Source organism: Rattus norvegicus, chromosome 5 (assembly GCF_036323735.1).
Source record: "Rattus norvegicus strain BN/NHsdMcwi chromosome 5, GRCr8, whole genome shotgun sequence".
NCBI classification, from domain to species: Eukaryota; Metazoa; Chordata; class Mammalia; order Rodentia; family Muridae; genus Rattus; species Rattus norvegicus.
The window spans coordinates 85,924,595-85,941,294 of NC_086023.1; positions in this window are offsets into that span (position 1 = coordinate 85,924,595).

Sequence of the window (16,700 nt, forward strand, 5' to 3'; positions counted from 1 at the left end):
TAAACATTTTTATAAGAATTGTGCCCTTGATGGAAAACAAAATATATGAATGCCTGAAAATGCACTTTTAGAATAAGCTAAGTCAGGTTTAATTCTACAAAGAACCCCTATTCTGTCACCAAAATATGTGTTTAATACATGCCCATTTTTATATCTAATACCTCTCTAGGTTTCTTATGTCACTGCATAAGTTTTAGTTCTTGCAGCTTCTTTCTTTATTTCCTCCAGGGTTGCTCTGTACATTTTAGAAGGGTCTCTCTTGCTCCAAATCACACCTGACTCCAGTGCCAGCATAGACAACTATTTTTTTATTTAATTACTTAATCACCATATTTTTCCTGATCGCCCTCTACTTTAGCCACAATTTACTCATTATTTTCTGCTAGTCATTCATACCAACTGTAGTACATTTTGTGTGCAGGTTAATCCATTTTCTGTGCCAATCTTATGTGCCCTCCATTTGAAGGTATTGTAGCATAAAGTTACTTATTGAATGAATGGAGAGGAGAATGGAGAAACTCAAGACAGATTTGATACCAATAGACCAAGAAGTGAGAGTGAAATAAGTCAACTGTCCCCATGAAATGGAACAATGTGCCCATGGTATAACATGGCAGAAAGAAATCTATCTTATATCACAGCAAGTTCTTTTTCCATATCATTTGTTTTATTTTTTGAGATTTGATACAATTACCTCATTTAAGCCCTTCATTTTATAAAGATGCATATCCATATCTGGAAAAAAAAGTGGTTTTAGGTAGTGAACAGTTTTTTATGCAAGTGTATTGATTATTGTCTAAAACATAAGTTGTGGTTTAGTCCATGCTTGTGAATTTACCAGTGTTATGATACATTTTCACATATATTCTATCACTTCTAACTTGTTAACAATGAATGCTCATCTTGTAACATATTGAGAATCTATTTAAAGCCTTAGACTCTTCAGCAATATCTAAGTAATAGATAAGAATCCTCCTTTAAAACTGTCAGTGAAATGTATTTCCCAAACTATTTAGGCTATTGCTGATGCTGTTGTTTGTAACCTAGAGTTTGAAAAGTGCCTGTTGCTGAAAACATCATGCAACTTGAACACAGAACTCAGGAGAGAAAAAGATGGGTTTGGCATGGAATTCTCCTGCATGTTGACTAACTGTCATAGTACCAAAAGATTCTATTGAAGCTTCCAAGGAAGAAAAACAATCAGTAGCCCTACTTATCTGTGACCAATGAAATGCACCAGTAATGAGCACAGCAAGAGAACCTTAAAGGTGCAATACAGGAATTCATATTTTGGAAGTAGCCAATTATTCCTTAATTGAATTTAAGAGTTACTTAATAATTAGAAATTCATGTTGAATGATGTAATCACAGCCAAATAGCTGAAGTTAGTGAGATTATGGATCACAGAGAAGAACATACTACCACCATTCTCATAAAGTGTAATAATGCCTAACTATATTCCAAATATTTGTCTTTACATGCAGAGATAAGTGTATCCCTTTCCCCTTATCATAAAAAGTACTTTTTAAAGTGAATAGAGATCATGACAGACAGTCACAGTTGATCAGAATGCAGATAACACCTGACTACAGGATGCCCTTCCTGCCTGTTGAGGGCTCAGAAAAAAATTGCAGAAGAAGTAACATAAATGGAAGAGTCAAAGGGCCAGGACATAAATTTGTAGTCTGCGTCTTTGATATATGACAGTGAAATTGTATCCATGAAATCTCAGCATATGACTGCCTACACAATATTTGAATAATGACAATGGTTGACAGGTCAGTTTTGATGTGAAGATTCTCAAAGAGGCCCAGCCTTAGATAAAGAGGTATAGGGAAACTGCTGAAAAAGGAGACTATGTTTTCAATAAAATTGACACCACAATTGATTTTCTAATATTGAGTAGTTAGTACCCTCATATGCATGTAAGCAACACTAAATGATCCAGCAGGTTGTATGCATGTGTATGTGTATGTTTGTGTGTGTGTGTGCATTGTGCATTATATATGGAAATTCTACACAGAGAAAAATGTTGAGCAATTTATGAGCGAGAAGAAGGGTAGACATGAATAGATATAGAGGAATTAGAGAGAGTTGAGAAATGATCTAAATACAATATATATATTTATTTAAAATATATATTAATGAAAAGAGTTTTAAACTGTTGAGAACAATTTAAGAATGCAAGCAATACAGAAATAAATATGTCAAGATGACCAAGTATTTGTCTGAATACCAATGAGCCCCTGAGATTTATAACTATGCTTCTCAATTCAGTAGCCAGAAGTTATATGTGATTATTAAGCACTATTAATATATGTCATATGGTATAGACACCAAATCTTAAATTTTCATTAATTTTAATTTACTTATATTGAAGATTAAATAGTTAAGTAAGACCAATAACTAGTATATTTAAAATCATGTATAACTGAGTGATAAATCATTGTAAAATATAATATTGTAATCATGTTTTACTTATGAGATTGTGGGTATCTAACTACTTCTGATGACTGGGGTAAAGCAAAGCTGAGATCCTTGGTAATTCTTATGTGTGCATTAAAAATCTGAAAAAGGGGGGGTTGGGGATTTAGCTCAGTGGTAGAGCTCTTGCCTAGCAAGCGCAAGGCCCTGGGTTCGGTCCCCAGCTCCGAAAAAAAAAAAAAAAAAAAAAAAGAAAAAAGAAAAAAAAATCTGAAAAAGGCTTTAAAGTTCACACAACTTTGCCACCCATATTCTATCTTCCTGTTTGTTAAGAACAAAAATTTTTATAAGAAAAAGAAAAGGAATGGCAGAAAAAAAAGAGGTAAAAATGAGATTCTGTATATGGGGACTTTTTTACATTTAGGAAATCCTATGGATCAGAGCAAGGAACATGACTAAATTGATTCAAATTATTAACACTTAATAATTTTTATCATCAAGTGATCTCTCCATCTTCTCTGTCTTTTCCACCTTACAAAAATAAAATCTTAATAGTGCCTTAATATTAAGATGGACCACAAATTTAAACAGCACAGGGTAAACACCACAACCTTATTGAATTCAGTACGAAATAATGCTTAATAGTAATTAATTCTTATTTATGTGAGAAATAATGTCTAGACCAGGTAAATATTTTGGATGTAAATTTTAAAGAGTTGTGTGATAAACTTGTTAGAGTTGTTCCAGAAAAATCTACATTTACTTGAAATTTTCCAGCTGACATTGGATTATCTGACTTATGTAACTTAGATTTAATAAAAGGGAACTAGGCAAAGTTGAATGTGGGCAATGTGTTTGTGGGAGTTAGAAGGCCCTAGTAGGTAGCATGGAATATCCTAGTAAGATCATCAGTGTAAGGGGAAGCCCTGAGTCCTGATAAGACTGAACGTGATTGTTGTGGGGAGGGCAGCAATGGGGGGAGGATGGGGAGGGATTAGGGGGATGTTGGCCCGGAAACCACCGGGAAAGGGAATAACACTCGAAATGTAAATAAGAAATACTCAAGTTAAAAAAAAATAAAAAAAATAAAACGTGCAGTTCATCTAGTACAAAAAAAGAAAAAAGGGTTAAAAAAAAAAAAAAAAAAAAAAAACAGAAGGCCGTAGTAGTACAAATGAAATACCGGAAACATACAAGACTGGAAAATCAAACAGACTTGATTTTAGCAGGAGCTAAAAAATAATCTAAATATTAAACTATTCCTGATCTCTTGGATCTCATTCAATTAGCCATAATGACAAGTATTTGGAAACGAAGGATGACTTTGGGGAACCTGTGCTTTTTCTCATCCTTCCTATGCCAATCACAGTCATCATTATTTGTCAGAAACAGCCCCTCTGTTGCAGCTTCCAACACTGGGGATGTCCGTACCAAGCACACATTGACAGCGATGGTCATGTGGGACTTAGATTCTCTTGCACATTTGTTGTTCTTTGTACTTTCATTTTAAAATTTAAAAAGTCAATTATTTCAGAAAGCTCTGACATGACTCACCATTTGGTTTGTCATTAAAACAAACATTGCATCTCAGACAAGATTTGAAGAATTGTATTGCTTCATTAATGAATAAGGCTGGGTTAAAAAGAGTATTTTCATCTTTTTACCACTTTTTGCTCTTTCTTTCCCTATTCTTATTACACTGGAAAACTAAAACAGCATAGCCAACTTACTATTGATCTATTAAAACTGAATCATGAGCCATTCACTACCTGCTACATGACAGTGGTGGTGAGACTCTATTTCCTTATTGTTTATAAGCAGAGTTATGTAAGGATTCTGTTCTACTAACTGCTTAAACTATCCCTATCTTCCTATCTTCATTTTCTATCCATCCCAATCTGCCATGGGATTCTTCTCTCAGATCCTGAATTTTGACTGTAACTCTTCCTAGTTTCAAATATCTCAAACAATCTGTTCCCTTTACATACTACCTTAACTATTCTTGGATTCAGTGTACCTAAGCATAGGTATCCAGCCATATGGCAAAATGTATGTGAGAATAAATGGGATATTTTAAGTTGTATCTAGTCAGAAAAGAGCATAGTGATATGACCAAGGTATTGGTAAATATATTGGAGTCTGAATCTTAATCCATGGAACATGGGTCTGGGAGAAAAAAAAATAAAGTTCAATGGTTCAACCATTCCCTTATGTCCAAACACTAACATATATGACCCTGTGTGGGAATTTGCTCCTCAAACCATCATAGAGTTGAAAACTTGGAACTTGATAACCTATAAGGGGCCTTGTCATTAGTCTTGGAGAACATCTATTCTCCTTTCCCTAGCTTTTTACCTAAGGGTGGGTGTGAGTTACTTCCACTTATATTTCACACAGAATTCAATGTAACTTTCTGGAAAGACTGTTCTGTGAGCTTAGAGCCTAAGGTAAGTTTCTCTGATGCATGCTTTTTAAATTTCTACTAAAGATATATCACAATGAGAAAAATAAGTGACTTTCAGAAGCTAGCATGCCTTTCACAGCAATTTCCATGAGGAAATGGCTTCTTAACCATTTCATTTACAACTATGTGCAAAGAGGAAGCTAGGAAATTCTCAAGAAATATTTGTGGAGCGAATTAGAAAACAGCTAAAGCTGCTATCTAAAATAAGCTCCCCCCCCGACCCTGATTATTTGTTCCTTGCATAGTAGATGTGAATCCTTTTTTTTTTCCATTATGCACCTCATGTGTGTGTTTGGTTCAGTTTATTTGTTCCTATGTGCACATCTTGATATCAGTTGTAGATTTCAATGAAAGAAATAATGTAAGGAGGTAAGTAAACAGAGAAGAAGAAAGTAATGGAAAGGAATGGCAGGAAAGAAACAGAAAGAAGAGAAAAGTGAAGAAGTACCAAAAAATGTAAAATGTCTGGGAGAGAGCCAAAGAGGAAAAGAAAGAATGGAAGGAACAAATAAGGAAAGACCAAGAAGTTTAAGTGCTTGTCTAAACACAGAGCAATTTGCCTAGACAGAATATTTGGTTTGTGTTTCCCTTAGTGGAGTTTTATGTATAAGACCCATAAACCACTACCTACAGGAATGGAACAGGCTGATATTTATTATGATGAGAATAGTTGATGACCATAAAAATGATTCCTGTTTGTTTATAAATGGGACCTTATTGAGTAGCCATAATACTAAAATCTGAGCTGAATTGGATGGTAATCTTAGCCTCCAATAGTATATGGAAGACTAGTTTACAATCGACACTTCCAAAACTGTCAATAGTTGCATAATGAGATCCTATCTCAAACCAAATCAAAGAACACATCCAAACCATCATTCAGCACGATCAAATAGGCTTCATCCCAGGAATGCAAGGTTGGTTCAATATGCGAAAATCCATTAACAAAATCCACCATATAAACAAATTCAGAGAAAAAAAATCATATAAACATCTCCTTAGATGCAGAAAAACATTTGGCAAAATACAACAACCATTCATATTAAAATTATTAGGGTCATCAGGAAATAAAGGCCCATACCTAAACAAAATAAAACAATTTACTGCAAAAAAAAAAAAAAAAACAGCCAGCATCAAATTAAATGGAGAGATATTTGAAGCAATCCCACTAAAATCAGGTACACGACAAGGTACTCACTCTCCCATATCTATTTAAGATAATACTCAAAGTGCTACCAAAACAATAAGACAACAAAAAGAGATCAAGGGGACACAATTTGGCAAAGGAGAATTAAAGGTATCAGTATTTGCAGAAGATATGATATAATATATAAGTTACCTGAAAAATTCTACCAGAGAACTTCTCCAGCTGATAAACAACTTCAGCAAAGTGACCAGATGTAAAATTAATTTAAAGAAATCAGTAACCTTCCTTTATACAAATGATAAACTGGCTGAGAAAGAAATTAGAGAAACAACTCTCCTCAAGTAACCACAGATAATATAAAATATCTTGGGGTAACTCTAGCCATACAAGTGAAAGATCTTTATGATAAAATTTCAAGTATCTCAAAAAATAAATCAAAGAAGATCTTAGAAAATAGGGAGTTCTTCCATGCTCATGGTTTAGCAGAATTAACATAGTAAAATGATTATCCTACCAAAGGTAATCTACAGATTGAATGCAATCTCCATCAAAATCCCCACACAATTCTTTAAAGACATGGAAAATTTATTCTCAAATTCATCTGGAAAGGCAAAGAAAAAACCAGAATAGCAAAAACAATTCTTAACAATAAAAGAATGACTGAGGGGGGAGATCACCATCCCTGATCTCAAGCTATCCTACAGAGCAATAGTAATAAAAACTGCATGGTATTGGTACAGAGGCAGAGAGGTTGATCAATGGAATAGAACTGAAGATCCAGAAATAAAACCACACAGTTACACACACTTGATCTTTGACAAAGAAGCTAAAAATATACAATGGAAAAAAGAAAGCATCTTCAGTAAGTGGTGCTGGTATAACTGGATGTCTATATGTAGAAAATAGACCCATCTTTGTCACCACGCACAAAGTTCAAGTCCAAGTGTATCAAAGACCTCAACATAAAAACAGACACACTTAATCTAGTGGAAGAGAAAGTGGGAAAGATCCTGGAATTAATTGGCACAGGGACAAATTTCCTAAACAGGATGCCCATGGCTCATGATCTAAGATCAAGAATTGATAATGGGACCTCATGAAACTAGGAAGCTTCTGTAAGGCAAAGGTCATAGTCAATAAGACAAATCAGCATCCTACAGATTGGGATAAAACTTTACTAACCCCATATCTGATAGAGGGTTAATATCCAAAATGTATAAAGAACTCAAGAAGATAACCACCAAAAAACCAAACAGCACATTCACAAATGGGTATAGAACTAAATCTAGGATTCAAAACAGAGAAATACCTAATGGTTGAGAAACACCTAAAGCAATGTTCAAAGACCTTAGTGATCAGATTAATGCAAATCAAAACAACCCTAAGATTCCACTTTATGCCAATCAGAATAGCTGAGATCAAAACTTCAGGTGACAACACGTGTTGGCAAGGATGTAGAGAAAAAGAGACACTACTCAATTGCTGGTGGGATTGCAAACTGGTACAACTATGGAAATCAATTTGGAGGGTCCTCAGAAAACTGGAAATAGCCCTACCTAAAGACCCAGAAATATCACTCTTGAGAATAAATTCAGAAGATGCCCCACCATGCCACAGGAGCACATGTTTTACTGTTCATAACAGCCTTTTTTGTGATAGCCAGAAGCTGGAAACAACCCAGATGTCCCACTACAGAAGAATGGGTATAGAAAATGTGGCTCATTTACACCAAGGAATACTACTCAGCAATTAGAACGAAGAGATTCTGAGTTTTGCAGGCAAATGAATGGAACTAGAAAATATCATCCTGAGTGAAGTAGCTCAGACCCAAAAGGACATGCATGGTATGTACTCACTAAGTAGATATTAGTCAAAATAAAAAAAAATACCCAAGATAGAGTCCACAAAATTCAAAAAGGTCAACCATCTGAAGGGCCCAAGTGAGGACATCTCATTCCTATTTGGGAGGGAGAAGAAAGCAGCCACGGAGGTTATGGGAAGCAGAGGGAATAGGAATACGGGGAGAGTAGAATATGATCTGGTATTGGGTAGAGGAAATAACTGAAGCCCTGGGGCCATCAGAAAGACTGTAGCAGGGGATCTCAGGAGGAAGGAAGTTGGGAGGATGCTCTAGAATGTAACAGAGACCTGTGACGTAAGAGACCCTCAGGACTCAAACAGGGCAACCATAGATGAACTGCTCTACAGTTGGGAGAGGGAACTTACTGAACCCATCTCCAGCAGAAAAAACAGGGCATCTAGTAAGAGATGTGGTTGCTTTCCCACAGTCAAAGCTCTGACCCATAACTCTTCCTGTCTGAAAGAAATGCAGGGATGGAAATTGAGAAGTGCCTGAGTAAAGAAAGTCCAGTGACATGCCCAAAGTTGGATCCAAGCTCAAGGGGAGTCCGCAAGACCTGACACTACTGAGGATATGGGGCATTCACAAAAATAGACCTATCACAACTACCCTCCAAAAGACCCAACAAGCAGCTCAAAGATGCAGATATGTACACCCAACCAATGAACAGAAGCTGCTTACCGCTCTGTTTGAATTAGGGAAAAGCTGGAGTAAACTGAGGAGTAGGGAAATCCTGTATGAGGATGAGCAATCTCAATTAACCTGGATATCCAGATCTCTCAGACACTGAATTACCAACCAGGCAGCATACACCAGCTGAGATGACGCCTCCAACACATAAACAGCAGAGGACTATGGGTCTGTGTTCAGTCAGAGAAGATGTACCTAACCCTCAAGAGACAGGATACCCCAGGAAGTTTAGAAGTCTGGTGGGGTGAGTGGGGTGGAGATATTCTTGTGGTAAAAGGGGTGAGGGGGCAGGGAAGAGATATGGGGTGTGGAATAGTTGGGAGTGGACTGGTAGAGGAATAAAATCTGGAGTATAAAATTAATTAATTAATTAAAAACAAAATGTCTAATGACCACAAAAATTATTTTAAACTTATTGTCCATTATTGGGCTAAACATGTAAGTGAGAAAGTATAATTGTAGTTAGTGTCCTGTAGTGCAATCTGTCTGAAGATGATCATAACATAAATATGTACATCCTTGACTTAACAAAAAATGTTTTGGTATCATAAACATGCCTAGAATGTTATTTAAAACAAGTAATCACAATAACACTAAAAGCATACCTTAAATCATTCAATATAGCCATAATATTATGTCTAGTATAATCATTACCAGGTAGCTGAAAACATCAGAAATCTAGATGCTAATATTAATCAAGTGGTTTATGGGCTATGATCTTTCTATATTCTAGCAGATATTTCTCTGATTCTTTCAGCTTCTTATAGTTGCTGATACTCCCTGAGTCATAGCCACATTTTCCTATGCTCTCTCTCTTCCTCCCCCTCCCCCCCCCCCCCCCCCCCCCCCTCTCTCTCTCTCTCTCTCTCTCTCTCTCTCTCTCTCGTTTTCTGCTCTAGGAGTGCCTCAATACCTTTTTTCCTTTTTGACCTGTTATAAGAACACTGGCAATTGGACAACATCACACACTTATGCTCTTTCTTGTAAACTAATTACATCTGCTAATATTTTATTTTGGTACAAAGTCTTATTCAGACAGTTGAATTGAATTTGTTAGGCAAAATATTCCATTCAATATCTTTATGATATAGTGATTTATTTTATAGATATTAATGTTATTATTTGGAGCCTATTATCTATGTTTCCTGTTGTTATGATAATAACAGATTAAGAGAGAAAGGGTTTATTTTTGGATCACTGTTCAAGGGTTCATCATAAACAGGCAGTCCTAGTGGCAGAGTTTAAGTCAGTTGGTCAGGTTGCATCCCCTTCCAAAGAGCAGTGATCAATGATTGGTTGTGTCCTGTTAGTGTTCACGCCCAAGATATTTTGCGATGCAATTGTAGAGTGGGTCTTAATGCCTCTAAAATCTTATCAGAATGGTTCCTTAAATGTATGGCTAGAGGCCAACCAATATAATCTGTCACAAGTGCACCCAGAAGCTTGTTTTCTTGGTAATTTTGATAAAACAAGATAATTACAATCAACCATTATCAGGAAAACAACTATGTAGCTCCTATGTGCAAAGAACCATGCCAAATCCTTCACACGTTATGTGCGTCACTATTCAATTATTAAAAATACATTACCTCTTTTTATTGATGAACTGGAGTTCTTAGCTGAACTGTTCATGATAGCACAGGCAGTAAATTGTAGACACATGTTAAACCTACATATGTTGAATGTAGAACTTATTCCTATAACTATGAAGTAATTTAGAACAAGCTGAATTTATTTCATTTGCTTTAGGAACCAATACTATTTATAGTACTAGAGCATATTATTAAGTCATTTGTATTGATAAAACATCTATCTATGGACAGTTTATGATAGAAATATATATAATCATGTAACAAAAAATGATGATTTCTACATAGATACATGAGGTTGTTTACACACCAATAGTATGTTGGTTTTGGTGAGGTAAGAAATAATAATCATTTGCAATAATACATGTTACTGATTTTTTTTGCATACCACATATATTGCACACACATACACACACACACATACCACTACACACTTGATGAACACACACACACACACACACACACACACCTACACACATGGGATTGGCACATGAATCTTATCAAATTTAATTATATTTATTTATTGTAACTTTAAAGTTTTATTATAAAAGATGAAAGAATAGAAATTAGTTCACTTTGAACAACAGGTTTTGTTCTTCATGAGAAGACACAGGACAATCCTTTCATGGATCCTTTAAGAGAAGCGTGTTTTATTTCATTCATTCATTTACTTTTTCATTCATTGAAAAAAATTGTTTCTACTCTGCTTTCTTTAAATGCTTCTTGCAGTTCTAATAGGCTATGATTATATTTCTATGTTTTAGCATGGGAGCATATTAATATATTTAGACAAAAATGTGTAATGGGTTGGGGAAAATTTTTGCTCTTTATAAGGAAATAGAATGTACTTAATTTAATATTAATAGAAATGGAGAGTTAGAAAATAACTAAATGAAGGGTGGAAGTCTATCTAATATTCTTCTCTCTGAAGTTGTGTCTCTATTTATGCTTTCAATATTTAATTCTCTAAATGCAATTTTCCTTTAGAATTTTTCACTTTTGTATCCAAGAACCCACTACTTCCCTTACCACTGAGTTAATGTTCTTTATAAACTAGTTAAAATAATTGCTTTAGTAAAAATAAATAAGATAAATGTGAAATACGTTAAAAATGCACCATGCTCTGCCAGAGGCTTTGCTCTCAGGTGAAATGAAACCCAAGCCCACAGCCAGCTTCCAGTAATGAGAGCCACCCAATACTGAGTTCTCAAACCCATCGAAGTCACTCAGCTCATGGTGCCTTGCTTTTCCTAGCTGTTGATAGCAGCACATATTAATGTTCAGTGAGTTACTTTCCAAATCAAATGAGATGACAAACATTATGGATTTTAAGAGCCTTTTACCGTTCTCTGCATACTATACATCATTAATTCTGCTAATACAAAGAAATTCACCCTTGCTCATACTTTATTCAAAAGGTCACAGCTCATTTAAGATGTTAAACTCTTTGGAAGGAAATTCTGTTTCTCTACATCTTGAAGACATTGGGCTTAGAAAAATGCCATGTGCATTATAAAATAAATTTATTTTAATATTTATTAATAGAAATTGATAATATTTTAATAAATTTTCTATAGTGATTTAAGTAACTAATAGATGTTTTCATATTTCCTTTATTATTGAAAAACAGAAAATTATCATAAATAATATAAAAAAGGAAAGAAATCCTATGATAGGATTATTTAAAAGGACTGTTGAAACTTAACAGGATATATGTTTGATTTCAGGCTTTTTTTTTTTTTTGATATGAAAAACAACATGACCAAAACAACTTGTAGAGGAAAAGGTTTATTTCAGCATCTATTTCCAGATCACAGTGCATCACTGAAAAACAATAAGGTCATTATCAAAGATTTATATCAAGCAGTAATAGTCAGACTTGGGTGGAGTTGATTCATTGGTCTCTTGTCAGTATCCTATCTGGGATAAACAGTCCACAGTTTTACTGAGGAAAAGTTCTACAATGGTGATGAAGGAAAGATGTTTGAATTGAGTCGTACAGAGCTTGTTTTTCCATATTTGGGGCATTATTATACCCTTTTTCACTGTTGCAAGTAAAGATAATTTTCAATACTGAATTAAATATTAATAGCATTTCTACAGAGTTTGTATTCATGGATGTTTGCCTTAGTCTGCTTCTCTATATGGGAGATTTCGCAGGCTCAGTTTTGCTTGAAGCTCTTTTTGAAGAACTATTGTATCTCAATGCCTATCTCCAGTATTGTCTTCCAAGATTTCATTTCACTTTGTCTCTAACAACCATTAGAGATACCAAGCTTTAGATCAAGAATATGTGCTGATCAGTAAAATCTTTCTCGGGCTAGACACTCATTCTGCCATCATACTATTGAGCTGATATGGCAGGATGCAGTGCAAAGGCTTTAATATTTCCAATATCTCTGTGTTTCACTTGGGAAAGAAGTTCAAGGCAGAGGGAAAATGTGAAATCCAGTGTGAACTACAGTATTCTAGGATAATGCACTTCTGACAAGTAGGGACAGCACATACTTCATATGGGCTAAGGGCTGGCAGATATAATTCTCTCTCTCTCTCTCTCTCTCTCTATATATATATATATATATATATATATATATATATATATATATATATATATATGCACACAAACACATACACACACAAATAATGGTTTCTGTACAAAGAAAATATTTTCCCAGGGATAGTAACTTCTTAAAAGCAAAAGCAAATTGTTCTGCTTTAAATTTGAGAAAGATCTGCAGGTCTGAAAATTGGTACGCACAATCTGGAATTAATGGTGTTGGGTGTGAGTCTTGAAATTTGAAAACTGTTGGCAGTGGCATCTTGTCAAATTTCATTAGGTTCTCTCAAAGTCATGGTTTCTTCAAATACGGATTGAACTAAATAAGAATACTTGCCCTAGTTTTACACAGATCCATTGGTTGGAATAGTGGCAGAGTAGTGTTTATTACATTATGGTACATTAGAGAAAATTTACAATATTGCAGTTTCCTAAATTGTTGAATGACAGTGAATTATATTCATTTTTTGTCAAATTCCACTATATTTCATCAATTAGTATATGTGTTCTTAGTGTAAGAACCTACTCCTTATAATGTAACGAAACTACTATCAACATATGTTTTTTTTAGGATTCTAGAGTATGAATTTTTACTTGCCATGGGTATCATCTATAAATATTGTACATATAGTGAACCTAAGACAATTTGTTTGTTTTATTTTATTTTGTTTTTACTTGATTTGTTTTGTTTGTGTGTTTGCTTTCTCAAGCTGATACAGTAAGAAAGATGATTTACTGCACATGTGCTATGCTTGGTCACTTGTGAGAACAGAACTAGTCCAAAATTCAAAGGACCATGGGAGAGGACCCATTGAGGAGGGCAGTCTCTCACAGTATTGACAAGGATATGGTGAAGTTCAAGATTCTCTGAGACTTATTAAGCATTAAGCACACAGTGCAACCTATTATATCAGTTCCCTGGCATCCAATATCCCTTACTTCTCCCCCTTCAGCTTTTATGAGTTTGCAAGCTATTTTACTTGGGCCTCTATATCATCTTTCTTTTCCTGAGCTTCAGCTTCAGAATTCACATCTTCCTCCACCTTTGATCTCAGGACAGAGAAGATTCAAGGAAGATACAGTAAGGCTGAGAGTCTCTCTTTTATAAAGAAAAACATATAATGAGTTTTCTACTTGAAAGCAAATGAAGCCTGACCAATACAAATACCATTTTGTTTACTGTACAGAAAACCAGTCTAAAAGAATGTTATTAGCCCAAAGTTTATCATGAGGAAGGAATGTGGATACTTCAGCTGGAGATTTCCTAACGTAAGATTATGAGAGTCAAGATGAATTCTGTTACTCATAACTAGTTCTGTTACTCATTAGCTTTAGGACATTGGGCAGGATGCACATTCTGTGACATCAGTTTTTTGAGAGAGTAGTATCCTGGTCCCAACTTAGAGACCTGTACTTCAGAAACAAGAATCATGAAATAAATGTTTGCATGGTTAGCTGGATCCTGAATTGCTCCATAAGATTTATGCATTGAAGGCTTGGTCCATATTTGTAGAACTTTGAGAAGTAGTTATACTTCTAGGAGGTGTGATCTGGAATAAAGAAGTCAAGCCACTGAGGACTAATCTTTGAAGGTGCTACTTGAATTCTTGGTCATTCCCCCCTTCTTTTCCCTCTGCAGCTGCAATGAGATTGGCTGGTTTGTTTCACCATGTGCTCTATCTTTGATATGCTGCTTTGCCACAGGAGAAAACAAACATGAAGTCAAGAACAAAAATAAACTCTTATTCTCCTGCTGACAAGAACAGTGAATGAAAGAAGTCTGTTAGCTCTGTAATGACATAAGAGGTTGAGTATCTCTTATTCAAATGTTTGGCATCAAGAAAGATCCTAGTTTACATGCTCTTGAATTTTGGAATATTTTCATGTACATAATTAGATATCTTATGCATCCAGCCCAAATTCAACAAGAGGTTCATTTGTGTTTCAAATTATATACGGACACTGAAAGTAATTTTATATTTTCGGAAAACATGCATTTTCGCAGTATTCTTCTGTATCAGGTCAGGTGTAGAACTTTCCTTCTGGAGCTCAGGTCCATGGGAAGAGCTTTAGATTTTGCAGTTTCGAGCTTGAATTATCTTTGATTGGGGTACTCAGTAGTTTAATGATAGCACTTATTCCTTAAGATGCAAACACCTGCTTCCTATATTTATACTTTCCCATTATGATTCTTTGACCAGGGTGGATAATATAAAAACAGAAAGCTAAGGACCATTGAACTTCCATAGAGAGAAGAATAAATGAACTGGAGTTTGAGTGACAATTAAAACTGGTTGGCAGCCGCGACAGTGTAATTAAGCAAGGCAGAGACTTCTTAGGCATCTCTGATTTCACTTGTTTGCTAGCAGCCATTGGAAATAGGCTCATAAATTTCACTGTGCTTCAGCACTCCTGGCCTCACTACCTCCCGTGAGAGCTCATCTACTTCCCACTTATGTGAATTCCTCTGAGGGCAGAATGGCAGAATGGAGGAACAACAACACTACAGCAACACTACCCTAAATCACTAGCTTCCTGCTTCAATCCAGCTGTTCGCCTGTTTCAGAGGCAGCTTGGAGCACTGAATCTTTGTCTCTGAGAGGCTTGGGGAGGAGGAATAACATGGAGTCATACAGATGCTGGGTTCCAAGTTTGTTTCTCTTCAGTTGGTATTCCTATTGATCTCTCATTGTTAAAGAATATAAAACCCACTCTGAGGGCTGTAGCATATAAAATAGGGGAATGTTGACCTAGAGAGATGACTTAGTGGGCAAAATTAAAATTGTTGAACAAGCATGAGGATCTGGGTTTATGTTGCCAGCTTACCCAAGTAATAGTGGATCATGAGAATTCATGCCTCTAAACTCAGTGTTATGACAGAATGATTGTAGACATAGAGGGGTCTCTGATATTTGATGGACAGCCAGATTCATAGGGGGTGGGGAAACAAAACAAAGCAATATAAAAAGCAAAACAAAACAAACAAAAAAGGAAAAGCAATTCTATTTAAAAAGGATAAGTCGAAGAGCTATAGAGTGGGAAGCTCAGTGTCCCACTCTGGCTTCTGACTGGACACATATAGATGTACACCTAAGCACAAATAAACATCACACAGACACAGATGCCTATGCATGCGTGTGTGTGTGTGTACGCGCGCGTGCGCGCGCACACACACACACACACACACACAGAGAGAGAGAGAGAGAGAGAGAGAGAGAGAGAGAGAGGAGACTTTAAAATGATTACCAAACCACAATCCTAATCTTCAGTCTGATAGTAAAAATTAAGGAATTCTGATTAGTGGTTAGAAACATGGGGTCCGAGATCAGGTAGAACTGAGTTTAAACTGCACTTCTTTCTAACTCTAATGATCTTAGACAAATGGCTTAATTGCCTTTGTTTATGGGCCCCAGAATTAAATTCAGGATATACAGAGTTATTCTGTTATAGTAATTTTGCATAGAGGAACAAGTCAAAGCCCAGCAGCTTAAAACAAAATCACTTATTATACTCATAATCACAGATTGGCTATAGGTGGGTTTAGACTAGGGCTCTTCTGAGATCAGGGAGCTTGCTTTCTTCAACGCTCCATGGCTTTTGATTTCTTGCCTCATACTTTTTTTTTGCAATAACACATTAAACACAGTTCATTTTTACTAATAGACTGCAAAGAAAAATTGGATCCTGTGAAACCAGGAAGGATCCTTAGACACAAGTTTGAGATAGATATATTATTACAACTCTCTTAGCCACAGTCATAAAAAAGTCTGAGGCCTGAAGTCTGGGTTAAAGCAGGCAATTTAGCCCAATAAAATGCTCTGGAAAAAATAGGAATTCTGGAGTTGAGGAGAGGAGTTGAGACACTATAATCAATGTGATTGTATATTTCTCTAACTCATTGCCCCCTGTCTACAGGGACAGATTTTAGTGCAGTCCAAACAAATTGTAAATTAACCTAAAAATATGAT